General features: G+C 31.1%; 2 long non-coding RNA genes across 2 annotated transcripts; both read right to left on the bottom strand.

The window, feature by feature from the left end:
- Positions 1 to 877: 877 nt before the first annotated feature.
- LOC123661397 lies at positions 878 to 2,364 on the bottom strand. Its single transcript, XR_006744337.1, has 3 exons — positions 2,212 to 2,364; positions 1,998 to 2,102; positions 878 to 973 (listed from the first exon to the last, which is right to left on the bottom strand). It is a non-coding gene; the product is annotated as an uncharacterized LOC123661397 (long non-coding RNA).
- Positions 2,365 to 6,095: 3,731 nt separating this feature from the next.
- LOC123660365 lies at positions 6,096 to 6,825 on the bottom strand. Its single transcript, XR_006744179.1, has 3 exons — positions 6,800 to 6,825; positions 6,234 to 6,301; positions 6,096 to 6,135 (listed from the first exon to the last, which is right to left on the bottom strand). It is a non-coding gene; the product is annotated as an uncharacterized LOC123660365 (long non-coding RNA).
- Positions 6,826 to 14,892: the final 8,067 nt, after the last annotated feature.

Consider the following 14,892-nt stretch of genomic DNA (forward strand, 5'->3'; position numbering starts at 1 on the left):
CACCTAAGCTTTGATTGAATTCAATTAGTGAATGTTTTATAATATTATATAAAACGTGAATTATTATATTTTTCAATATTTGTCGCTATCACTGACATCTACAATAAACTGAAAACGTGAAAATTAAATTGCTTTAGATTAATGATGAGCACGTTTACAAGGAAATGCGCTGTTTTAATTTTATACTTACAGTATATAATAAAACTATATGAGTAGTCTAAGCAGATGTACGTAAATACGGCAGTTGAAAAGATTACTAAAACGATATTGAAACGCCATTTCCTGTACATAAAGCTTGAAATATGGAATCACTTTACGTATTTCGTAAAAAGGTGAAAGATTATCCGAATAAAAGTGCCAAAAAATGCCCTCGAATTGTACAGTGCCAAAAATATCCATCTAGCAGTATTGGGTTAGCCTATTCTCCTATAATGAAAAAGAATTAGAGAACGACATGGTCGAACATCATATAAAATATTTTATATTAAAACAAGACTTTTTCTGTGCTTTTTCATTATAACAATTTTGGGCTAGTAAGACTCCGTTATCGATTACCGTCCATGCGAATGGAGAGCACATTCAATTTCATGACCGGAAAATTGGCCGCGCTAAAGCTAGAAAGAAATGCCAACCAATATTTCCAGAAAACGACATGATGATGTATGATTAGTTAAATTAATATGTATATTCACAATCGATTCACACGATGACTGCGACAGCCAAAATACCCAAGTTTTCTATACTTCTTCGTCAGGTATTTTGAACAAGTAGATGTACTTTTTGTAACCACATTTTTTTTGTAAAATAATAAGAATAAAAAATTTATTATACACGGTAAAACAACAAACACATAACTTTGGGTATTTATTACAATTACATATCAGCATTATTATTTCATACGTTTAAATATTCATATAAAATAATAAGAATTTCAATGATTTAGTTTTCAAGTTTGAAATGGTATGTAGTCCTCCTGTAACAGAAATAGAAATTATTTTTATTTAGCTTTATTTTCTAGCCACAAAATAATGGAGATAATTGTAAAGTCCACTCGTGTATTATAGTTAACACTATTTTTTACTGTACAGAGTGTGCCACAGAGTAATTGAATTTAAAAAAAAAATATTAAAATAAAAACCACAGAGTACGAAATTAGCGGTAGATTGATAATTTCACTAAATTTTGTAACCGATTTTCTGAATATTGACGGTAATTTTAGGTATGTTAGTTTACGTTATAAGGATGCTTTTCTTTGTTAATATAAATTAGCACCCTACAGAGATGATAATACATAGTTTGAACTATGATTGATTGAATGATTCAACTGGCAACACCAACAGTAACTAACTAAAGTAAACCCGTAACTAGTTATAGTATAAGTAAGTTAGAACCAATCGGTACAAATTTTCATTCTCACAAATCGGTTGAAGTTTAATTTTAACTATTATTAATTCCTTTAAAACAAATATCATTTAAATTTGTAAAATGACGATTCGAAAGTGCTTTTAAAGCTTTCTTGAATAGAGTAATTTTTGTTTATGACTTTTAATGATACTCATATTTGTTTCTGTCTGTATTATCTTAAGACCGCAATGGAGCAACATGGGACAACAGGGATAACAGGGAATTATCTCCAACCCTTATGCAATATGGAGATAGGCCTCTGCCCAGAAGCTAGATATTCTGAATAGGTATTATTTAGCAATTTTAATATTTAGGACATACGGATGTATCTAACACCCTCGATTTTTTTTTTAATTTAGGATAAAAACTTCTATATATAATAAGCAATTTGTAAAATGAAAAATTAGTTAAAATGACTTGAAGTAGTTATTATTTTTACAAATCGTACTTTAGTCAGATTTTGTTTACTTTCAATATTTATAAAACGCGCGTACTTTTAGGGCAATTTCTATTTTATAAAGAACATAATTATATAAATAATATAAAAGTATATATAAATGTATGTAGGTATAAAGAGTCGTTTGTTTATTTACCGCATTATAAAACCACCATTTGCGTATAGTATCTTCGTTTACAGCTGGAATAAGATCATTTAGTTCAGGAGCGTCTTGGTTGACTTTGATGTGGTTATAACTGTCCTACAATAGCACGATTATTGCATTATAATAGCTTGTTAACACAAAATTGATTTTTTAAGTACAACTATTTTAAAATTTAATTCTTATAATTTTGTGACATCTTACGTACCTTTGTTTGCATAAACCATTCCATTTTGTTGATCTTTTTTAATTCTTCTGAATTTTTTTCTAATGTTTCTTCGTTTGACGCCGGGTGCTCTCCAGACGAACTCGACTGTACTATTTTATTATCTTCTACCGTATTGTTTCGTAGAAACTTTTTATTTGACTGATAGAATTGAAAAGATTAATTTTTAATGTTCAAAAAATCACGAATCATTTAAGTGATATTAATTTTATTTAACTCAAATATTTACTAAAATAATTACATCTTCAACAGTTAAGTAAACTGTAGTATATTATTATATTCTCTCGAAGATCAAAGCGAAACCTTTTAAAGTAAAATCATTTGCTGATCGATTATTTTATCTGATTGAATATGGATTTAATCCTCGAAAAGGTTTTCGCGTTATCGCTTTGACTTAATCGTTTTCAATTGTAAGACGTGGAAGGAAGAATGGGAATGCTAAATTATTCTTATCTAAATAACTTAGCGATTTTTTGTATTTGATAAAATATCCTATTATGGTTTTGAGAATTCTGTTAGTCATTTTGATAACGGTGACAATATATGTCGCGTAACAGTGCTAACAGTGCACCTATATATTCGTAATTTCAGAAAATCAAACGACAAAAAAAAGTTCCAAGAGCTCATTGTTCATTGCTGGCTTACATTTTTAAATACAAATATTGACTTTTCCTGAATACTTACCAGTATCGAACCTTGGGTCCTGCAGATTAAGTATTATCATTACATAGTATAAAACAAAGTCGCTTCCCGCTGTCTGTATGCTTAGGTTTTTAAAACTATGCAACGGATATTGATGCGGTTTTTTTAGTAAATAGAGTGATTTCAGAAGTAGGTTTATATGTATAATACATGCATAATATAACAGAAGAACACTGATTATTTTTGCAATCGTGCGAAGCCGGGGTGGATCGCTAGTTTTATATTAATATAGAATATAATATTATAAATTAGTATTTTAAAACTAAATACATTTTTTATATGCGCACATATCATGTTTTTAGTAATTTAATATTTTTTGAACGAGAAGAATGTTTATTTAGATCTGGATTATACTAAAAATACGTCTACACTTATACATTTTATGGTTGTAATTACTGGATGTTTACTTAAATCTTTAATCTTTAATATTAAAGTTTCTCTTGTTTATTAATTAAATACACATGTGGATGGGTATAAAATCAATTTGTATTTTTTTTTATTAAAAAACAAATAACACCGTTTTACTTCAGTGTCGATTATAGAGTCTCCTTCAATAATATATCAAATATCTTCAATCTAGAGAGCTAAAATTTAAAAAGACGAATAATATTCTAATAATAATAATAATAATAATAATACTCTTTATTGTACACAACAACAATCAACACAATAGCATATTGCAAATAAAAAACAGTGTACAAAGGCGGTCTTATCGCTAGAGTCGCGATCTCTACGAAATAATTTATGCAGAAAATGGCTTACGTAATTTCGGAAAAAGCTGATAAAATTGGAACTGCTATGAAAACAACATTGAAAAAACCGCATCGAAGCAATCTTTCCGTTCAAGAACTAAAATGCCACAGACTGACACATTGGCAGACATTGGCATCAAACTTCTAACACCTCGGCGATTAAAAATAATACAAAATGTATCGATGTGCCTCAAAATGTATTAGTATGAAAAGGCCTTAGCCTTACAAGAATGTATACGAATTAATCAATTCGTACTCACAAATAGTAAGAACTGCTCTCCTTATTCTTAAAGTCATTCTGAAAAGTTATAAATTTATTGTTATAGTGTATAGTTTTAATAGTATTATAATTGAAGACGATTTGACACAGGAACTTATCGATAGTTCTTACGCGGTGTAACAATTCATAGGATATATAGATAGTTATAGTAATAGGTTGGACGGTAATTCACCGTGTCTTTCTTTACTCTCAATACAGAATTTCATTCCACCGGTGTTCGTTCGTTGAATTTATTCTTTTATTAACTGCTAGCATTGAAATACACAGACCGAAGACGGGCAGCAGCGTCAAAGCCAGCCCTGTCACCAGCCCAGAGCGTGGTGACTATGGGCAAAACACACGAGTTCACGCCATTTTTGGGGCAAAGTTGTGAATGCGGACTACAATAGGCTGATGTGTGTGTGTGTATTCTTTTATTATGCAGATACATCATTGATTGCTGGTTGTGTGGTTGTTTGTTCATATGAATCCCTTTCAACGTATCACGAATAACACACAAAGTCCTGATTGTTGTCATAAATATCTGACAGCTATCAACACTTTTCGTTTTGCACGTTGTTTGGCTTGGAAAATATCTGCTAACATCCCGTGAATTAATGTAGCAGATTATATTCAAACATTTCACTTACACAGAAAAGCAGGTTTTAAGAATATGTATATTATATTTATGACTGATAGCACTTAATTTGCGCCCCTATCCCCAATAACAATCAATTCTAGTCTTCTGCCCAAAGGTTGCCTGGAAGAAATCGCTGCTTTAGCGATAAGGCCGCCTGTTGCAACTAATGCAAAAAATTTTTTAACCTTATTAAACTTATATTACTATTGTGTTGGTGTGCAAAAAGTGTAAATAAATAAAATAAAATAAATATATTAAGAGATAGAATTTAAAACTATTTTTATACCCCTGTGGCGGTAAGCAAGAAAGCTGTTACCGTAGCATATGGACCCTTGTAACATCGGGAGCATCGAAAACGCGTTAATGATCCAAATTAAATTAAATTCTGTATTTAAGCGAGTAAAGTGAAATTAAATTTGAATCAGTTAACGCTTTTCCAAAATTATTTTAGTAACTCAAGAATTCAATTTGGGTCGTTAGTAAAATGTCCGTTGTACAATTTTGAACGAACCAAATTTCTAGAGCTGAGAATTTAGTTTACGTCTAGGGAATTTCAAGTTTGCGTCACTAAGCGCTATCCGCATGCCTCCTTAAGTATGAACAGTATTCATGCATGGACAATATGAAGCTTGTTTACACTCCTTGTTTTAGTAGTTCGAATAATAACTTTTTGGATACCAAACTATTAAATGTTTGTATGATAATTCCTAAGCGAAGAATTTTATCGGAATCCTTTCACTGAAGTATCTGGGTATTTTAAACACATTCTTGCTTTCCATATGGGAGTGTGAAGGTAGCTATTTGCACTATAACGACTAATTAAAATTATTAGTAAAAAAAAAATTGTTCTAATAAAAGATATCTCGTTTACAGCATTTGTCAGCGTAAATATTGTACGAATTCTTATTGTTTGAGTTTAAATTCCACTCCGCCTTGGATTTTTTTTTCTCATTTTTTGAGTAACACATTATTCCGAATTACTAGGGAAAGCGTGAAAAGTTTTTCTACACTCTAGATCGACACGAACCTTTTACATTTTCATGAGAACATTATAACGATACTGTGTACCAAAATTCAGCTTAGCGGGATTTATATAATTTTTTTTTTAAGGAGAGTGTACAATTTCGGTTCTTTTTTCGATTTTTAAACATCATTTTCTTAAGTAATGTTGTATATCTATACTAATATTTAAAAGTTAATGAGTTTGTTTGTAGGAACGTGCTAATCTCAGGAACTGTTGGTTTGAATTAAAAAATATTTTTTTTCTGAGAAATATTCAATTTGGAGCAGCTATATAGACTATATAATATTTTAGTACATTTTTTTTCTCAAATTAACGGGCCGTTATCCGCAGCAGAAACGCGTAGTAGATCAAACTCTGATACTTTTCGTATACTCGTATAGAGAAAGATTAGCTAAGGAGTTATTATACTATAGATATTACAGGCTAAATCGTAACACGGGTGTAGCCGCGTGGCACAGCTAGTAATATATTAAATCATTAAGAACTTACCAAATCACGTTTACTTAAAGTAGCATAAAACACATTTACGCTGTGGAAATATAATATATTTTTAAGTTCACTCACTTCTCTCTCAACGACGGAATTTAAAGAAAATTGCGTTAAAAGTTAATTATAATTAAACCTTACCCTTTGAGTGGGATGTTTAGTCTTTTTAATGTCTTTAGTAGTCCATTTTTTGCCTCTTCTTTTGTCTCCTGTAGATAATATAATTAAATTTAAAAAATGCCAAGTTTTACCTCGCACAGCCATTGCTTGAACGATATTAGTTTTTATTACATAAGGTTTTTCAATACACACGTATACAGGTGTTTGCCGTGGTCTGGGTGTTTGTGCAGTCTTCGTAGGTCTCCCCACCATGCCTCGGAGAGCACGTTAAGCCGTCGGTCCCGGTTGTTATCATGTACACCTGATGGCGATCGTTACTCATAGTAGGGAATATATCCGCCAACCCGCATTGGAGCAGCGTGGTGGATTCTTTCCTTCTCCTACACGAGGAAAGAGGCCTATGCCCAGTAGTGGGATATTACAGGTTGAAGCGCAAGGTTTTTCAAGCGGTTTTAGTTGTGCTGACATAATAAAATTAAATGTTTGTCAATTACAAATTAGGAAACAAACATAGTTAGAAATTAAGCTTCTTTAAATTAAGTGTTAAAGATTAATTAGTAAAGTTAAGAAGGGGTTCTTGAACTCACCAAGTCTAAAACTGTTGACTTTAACGTGAACCTTGAGTACAAATGATTGTTTACTTTAAATATATTTTATTTGTTATCACATGAACTAAATATAAAAAAAAAAACGCGTTTTCATAGTACAGACGATCTTATCATTAGATCTATAGCAGTTTCTTTTACACTAATTATTTGTAGAAATCGAGGGGGGATTAAAAATAATTGTACCTCTCCTTTGACTTTGGGATCACCTGAAAAAAAAATAGTTTATCGATAAAAAAAATTCTTATATTTCCGGTCAATTACGTATATTTCACGTGGCTGAAAACCCAGTAACTGACTTTTGCGAAATGAAAGCCAACTAAAGCTATGTCTGCTGTCATCTGCGACTTTACATAATGTCGTGTCTTTAAATAATAAACACTGCTGCTCAAAAAAATAAAAAAAAAAAAAAAAAAAAAAATATGTTAGTATCTACTATAATTCTAAAGTTAACCCCAGCGGATTCTAAAATATAGAATTATTTTTGCTCACTTTAGGCACCTAAAAATGTGAAACTTACCATGATATAGTCTAATGGTGTTCTTCTAAATCCAGTGTAGAGGTTTCTTTCATTGTTACCACCATATCTAAAATTATAACAATACATTAAAATTGTTCGAAACAATTTAGAAATAGGAAAATCCTACTGGGCGATCCGTTGAGTGTGAAGCATTTATTAATTCTTATTTCAAACTTCCAATAAATTTTAATTTAGTTTTGACGGTCGTATCTAACTAAATTTATTACAATACATAAAAAAAGAATATGAGAAAGCGTATTGAAACCACTATAATGTTACAATTTATTTAAAGACTTTATGTATGAATAGCTTTATACGTATAATTTTTCAGTTTTTTTTTTAAATAATTAGAGTCATGAATAATCAACAAATAGAACAAAAAGTCTAAACCGATTTTGAGATGAACAAGCAATATCGTAACCTGTTTCTATCTATATGTAAATATAAAATATTAATAAATGTTATATAAAAAAAATGTTAGTTTTATCTCTTACAAAAATCTTCTGTAAGTTAATTATTCTAATCAGAACCAAATTTATTCCTTTATGCTAAGTTACCTTATCCCTAAGTTATCTATATTTCCATAAACACCAGCTCCATCTTCTAATTCCTTGTGTGGAAACTTCACAGCCGATTTCAGCATACCCAACGTCGGCTTCAGAAGTGTATGTCCCGGTAGAATTGGCTCTGCTTCGGGTAGGTGACTGGGACCAGATGGAACACCAACTATGTTGGATAGCTCACGTGGATCGTATTGGTAGAATCTTCTCTGTGATTTTAAAGAATAACTAAGTACCTAACAATGTAAAGTTAAGGGCGTGTTTCTTAGTATTTAATTTCAGTATTTCTTGAATCGATGGATTGAGTAAGGCTGATTATAAGATAAGTGGTCCGTCAATGTGAATTAAATGCCAGAGCTATAAAATGTCAGAAGTGACACTGAAGAATTTTTTATTTAAATTTATTCATTTATTTCTTTGGCATACCAACGATTGTTACAATATTACTTACATCTACAGTATAATATTTATTTGCGCTAATTGCACAATACTAAGAACAGACAACAAGAATAACAGACTAATTACAATGAAACAATGAAACAACCCCTCCAGACCCCACCGCGACCCACCGGGCCTCTCAGACGCCCGACCTCCGGATACTTTACAGCAACCATGATAACGTTAAATGAACGGGTTTTGCGCCTAGACTCTAGAGCATCGCTCTAAGACGCTCTTTTATTCATACATCCAAGTAAAAAGTTTAAGTTATTGGGTTCCCACAATTAGTCGTCCTATGCCTATTGATATTTCTTCCTAAGACAAAGAGACTATTCGTATATCATACATTTTCCTAAACATACCAATAACACGTAGACAGATGGAAAACATAACGAGATGATGATGGGCCATTTGTTCAGTATATAATAATAAATAAATAAATAAATAAATAAATATTTACACAATACACACACGGTCGTCTGTTCCTAAAGTAAGCAACTTAATGCTTGTGTTATAGGTTACAGCCGACTAGTATATAGCTACATATTTTTTTTTTTCGATAGACATACTTATAAATAATACATATATAAATATATAAATAAATATTTATATTACACCCAGACTCAGGGTGGGAATCGAACCCACAACCCGCGGAGCAGAAAGCAGGGTCACTACAAACTGCGCCAACGGGCTAGTCAATATTTATTTCTTATACTTTTTTTTTTATACGGGGGCCTTATATGGAATCGATTATTAAGGAATAATTTCCAAAAATTAAAGCGCAAAATGAACCTTGTTACCATTTTACTATTTGTATTTTGTCGATCGTTCTAACGAGCGTTAAAGTAAATACTCGCCAACATAAATTGAATATTCTTTTGAACAATAGAAAAAGAATTGTGTCGACGTAGATTTTTGAGATAAACTGTCAATTCTGTAGATTGTGTTTTGTTTATACTTGTATTCATTTTTATTGTGCACGCCCGATTTCAAATAGGTAACAATAATTGTAAACAATTTTCAAAAAATAATTATTGTGAATATTTATTAATATAGTTTTTTTTTAATTATTCGCAGTAAAAGTCTCTATACTTTCAGTCTTTTATCAACTTAAAAAAAAAACGTTTAAGATTTTAAGGAGAAAATAACAGAAAATGGTCCAAAAAATGATTCCTATCCTACGTAATGCTCAACCACGTTTTCAATTTGCTTTGTGTCGTTGGCTTCATAATTCATTTCCTGTTGACTAGACTCGGTTTTGATACACAAGCGAAAACGTTTATCGCATGTATTTGAATCATTCTTCAATATTATCTCGTGATTTTTCAATGATGCATGATCCAATATTAATGAAGATTCATTACGATGATGTATGAAAGTTGATAATTTGAAGAACCAGAGTCACAACAAATTATTGAATTTGTTATGACTCTGGTTATATATTTATGTACGATTGATATATTTCATGTAAATATCTTCAATTTTAAGATTTATACTAAACCCCAAGTACGAGGAAATCCCCGAATCACATGGATGTCCGTAGTAAATAAGAACCTCAAAGAAACCCAAGTCAACAGAGAGACGACCCAGGACCGAGCAGCCTGGAGACACATGATACGCAGCCGACCCCAAATAAAGTGGGAAAGGGCCAGGCAAAGAAGAAGATAAAAAAATGATGTCCTGTGCATACAGAGCTAATAACAAGTATGTACGTATCGAGTTATTGGGAAAAGAATATGTCTCCGCGAAAGATGTAAGCTTAAGTGATTAATTTGCTAGGTCACTTTTTCTATTAAGATGTAATAAGGTGCAGATTTGTAGATAGCACTGTAGAAGGTCGATGTTAGACGGCTATAAGACAATCGTGGTGAGGATATATTTATTGAGGACGGATATGAGATTTGAGAAATTACTTAATTAAAACGTGCCGATCACAGCGACAGTTACTGGACGACTACAATAATGTCTTACAATATACCTTACACTATATTAATATTTTACCAACATACAAATTTGTACCACATTACAGATTATATTGTACATGGGTCACAGATAATATTGCGTCGCTTACAAGCACTGTGAAGTAGTGTGGTTACTGCCTCCGTGAATATCTGCAATATTAGAGGAATAACGAGTTCGTTGCCTGCCTTATTATCATTATGCTTTTTGTTGGAGTTTTCTCCTTAAAAATCGATTTTCATATAAGGTCCCCGGTATGAAAATATATGAGAAGTAAAATCTATTTAACGAATGACATCGTTACGTTTTTGATAACGCCATCTATTAGAACCTAATAGGATTCCGATAGATGGCGTTATTTTATTCGTTTATTTACCATATGATATGGTATTTTTCTTAGACTAGTAAGCCTTATAAAGTAAACAGTAAACTCCAGTCGTGCGTCGGAGCTGACATACACACTTTTTTACTTTTTTTTTTCTTACAAGTCTGTAGAGTTACGTAAATAATCGTATGTCAAACACATGTCTCAACATTTAAGTGATAATAAAATTGATTGCTTACTGATGGTAAATTCTTATTAGTAAGCCCTTGGCTAAGAATCCTCGCATTCTGCAATAAAGCATACAATAATTATTATCGTCAATATTAGTAATAAATATACCTTATTTAATGTAATAAAATAAAATTAGCGTGTAATTTGTATTTGCAAAGGGAGATTTGTAATTATGATATGTCAATAACTTATTACCATGAAAATAATCTTAGGAACAAATATAATTTTCTAACATAATCATCATGTTGTTTGATTTACCTGACCTCTATGTCCTAATTCCCATACCATTATTTATTTAACATTTATTATTAATCCTCAAAGTATAAAAATGTATCATGTAATCTTTACTAATAATAAAAGCTGAAAAGTCTGTTTATTTGTCTAAATTATATTAGAACGCGCAAGACTCAGGAAGTACTGGTTCTAAGTGAAAAATTATTTTTATGTTTGATAGCCTACATACCAAGAATGGCTATATAATATTTAAGTAGTTATTTCTCAAATTGATGCGGGTTTAGACGCTCAGATAATCATATAATACAGACAAAATCAAAGTAAAGAAATATTTTATTATTAGAAATATTAGAAAAAATAATATAAAAATATCGATGATAAAATAAATCTTACAGCGATATGTTCAAGTTGTCGTCGCCAGCTGACGCCGTCACAACATAATATACACTGAAACGAAATTCAATTACCTCCATATCATTATGTTCTAAGGAAATTTATTTTCATATATTTGCATTTTAAATTTAGATATTTTATATTACTTAGCATGTAATAAATGTCTGCTCGTAAATGGAAAAAATAATTGTGTTTTTGCTCACAAACGACAAAAAACTGACTTCAATTACATCGACAAGTAATACAACGTAGGTAGACGAAAAAATAGTCAAGTAAATACGCATTATCAAAATTTTATATTGTTATATATTTTTAATATTACTCCAAAAGTTGTAATCAGATCTCGATGAAATTTAAATATGACCACATGATAAACATCGGCTTTTGATTTAATTAAAAATCATCAAAATCGGTATAACCAGCAAAAAGTTATGCAGATTTTCGAGTTTCCCTCGATTTACTCTGGGATCCCATCATCAGATCCTGGTTTCTTTACATACAGTCGAATACAAAATATAGTCGAATTGAGAACCCCCTCCCTTTTTGAAGTGGGAAAAATATAAAAACAAATTTCAATAAATTACTTAATGCTCTATTATTTTTAATTACATTAAATAAATCTATACTAATATTATAAAGCTGAAGAGTTTGTTTGTTTGAACGCGCTAATCTCAGAAACTACTGGTCCGATTTGAAAAATTCTTTTAGTGTTAGATAGCCCATTTATCGAGGAAGGTTATGGGCTATATATAATCACGCAAAGACCAAAAGGAGCGGAGCACCAATGAAGAATGTTTCAAAATCGGGGGTTCTTTTTTCTTTTTGAGAGCTTCCGCTGCGTGCACTGTAAAAACAGTTAAAGTTTCGCAAAAATCATGTATGACAGAATTGATCCTCTTTAAAAGTTAGAGTATCTCAGGAGATATCACAGTTTTAAAATAACATCGCAGCAAAATAATAATCACGCGGACGAAGTCGCGCGCAGAAGCTATACCTAATAAGAAAACTAGACACAGGTGTTTGGAATTACTTAAAGAATACAGGTTTTTACTAGCTCCAGTATACTCGTACGAACAAATTTCTTTAGGCACGCGTGGTGCCTGTATTTCCTGGTCACTAGATGGTAAATTCAAACTTGACGTTCTAGTTTTACATGAAAAATTGTGTGCATTGTCAAATCTTTTGATTTGAAAAGTCGCAGAGCCACGATATTATCTCTTTCGAAATGTCGAGCTGTATTTAGGACCAAATCCTATTTATTGCCCATATATTGAAATGCACGTTTTGCATGCCACACTGCGACACATTCTCTGACGATCCTTTCTTATCATTTTCGTAGTTACTATTATTATTATAATCATCATTTCACGTACCGTACCGTAGTCTCTAATTTTTGTCTGTCTGTCTGTCTCTCTGTTGGCTTATCTTCTCTGTCCGAGTACCTAACGCCCAGATAGATATGATGTACCCAAACATTGTTTATTAAATATGACAATTTTTTGCTATCAAATTCTTTTTGTTTAGATAATTGTGTTGAATTTTTATGGGACAATAATTAAAAGATAGAGATAATTATAGTGATGAAGGTTACTAACTACTTTGCTCAAATTAACGCGGGTGAAACCACGGTGCACAGCTAGTAACTTTACGTGGAGGCTTAAATGAATGAATATTAAGTTTATCAAAGAGAAAATTCTAATAAAGTTGTGAAGTGCAGAATATTAATTGCGTTAAGGGTGAAACCAGGTTAAAGTTGTTTTACAAATAAGATTAGTATAAGAACCGAAACAGAATGACAAGTAATTACAGTCTTCAAGTGATAAATTTCAACTAAATACACCTTCATAGATACATAAGATTACTATATTTCAGTTAATTCGGCTAGTCCTTAGATTAAGCCCCGACGAATTAATTTTGTAACAAAATTATGCCAATAAACGGTCAAATTTTGAAGTTAGATAGGTTAGGGTTATTTTTTTTTGTAACAAAATTATGCCGATAAGTGGTCAAACTTTGAGCTTAGATGAGCATAATTTGGTTACAAAAAAAAAAATAACCCTAACCTATCTAACTTCTAAATGCGGTTCTTAATCTAAAGCCTAGCCCCACAGGCTTCTACTTTACTTACCTTATATTTTCTACACATTAGTATCAAAAAGTATACATTACGTATATATGTACACCATAAAAGAGCAAATACAATTTACTCGTCTTAGTCAAGAGTAAGATAACTCACGTTTACTATGAGGAAAACCTTGATACAGCGTTCCATGCCTGCTTAAGCCGGTACCATATTATCTTTCCATTGTAACTAAAGTTAAAACATTTCTTGTTACACTCGATGCAGAACTATTAAAAGTCAAGGACCGTGAAATAGAATTCGATACTTTTTTCATTACGATATTGAATTACGAGGGTATAAGATAAAGGATATGATGTTTACTAACTCACAGACTATATTGTTATGTAGGAACAAAGTCATTATCTTTATTACTGCTCCGGAAGTTGTAGGTTCGATTACTTTCGCGAGTCTATTTATATTTATATTTTTAAACAGAAAAATAATATCTGTTATGTGATATATCGGTTAACTGGTATTTATAACATATATGACATACCTATCGGTCAACTGGTATTACATAGGCTATAATTATGTTAAACGAGTTAAACATACAAAGTAGATTGTATAATTATATTATATTTTAATGAAAAATTATTTATCTACTTTACTCTACTTTACCTTTGTCATTTCATAAAATCTGAAAATTTCTCAGCGCATGCTCGCAACACGTTAATCTCATGGTGGCTTTAACAGATACCAGGTGTTTTAATGAATGAGTCGCAAGGGAGCCATAATTAGCAAGCATCACATGGGAAAAATAATCGCTTGTGAACTGCAGTTTTTTGCCAATTTTTCTTGGAGATTTTTTTTTTAAATTATCCATTAAAAAATATTAAATCAATAAAAAAACATTAAATATACAACCATGTATTTGACAAACACACGCATATATATTTATTTGATTATTTTTAAAGTCTGTGGTTAATTATGATCGAATTTCGCGAATTTATCATCTTGCAGCATTTGTTTTCCACATTTATTAGAAAATATTTAGTACATATGAAGGTTTTTTCATGATACCTAGTCTATCATTTATTTTGTCTTATTACGAACGACTTAACATATAATATAAAAAATATTGTAAAAAAATACTGTAAGTAAATATCTACTTAATTAGGTTATAGCGACATCTGTTGTTTACTTTGTGAACTACGTAGAAAATTTAGTGGAACAAGTTTATGAAAATATATTTTAGTGCTACATTATGATGATAGATGTCATGTACGATAAAAATAATCCCTCATAAATAAATTCTCGTGGTTTAACCCACATACACATACACATTATTATTCC

This window comes from Melitaea cinxia, chromosome 2 (genome assembly GCF_905220565.1).
Source record: "Melitaea cinxia chromosome 2, ilMelCinx1.1, whole genome shotgun sequence".
Classification (NCBI taxonomy): Eukaryota; Metazoa; Arthropoda; class Insecta; order Lepidoptera; family Nymphalidae; genus Melitaea; species Melitaea cinxia.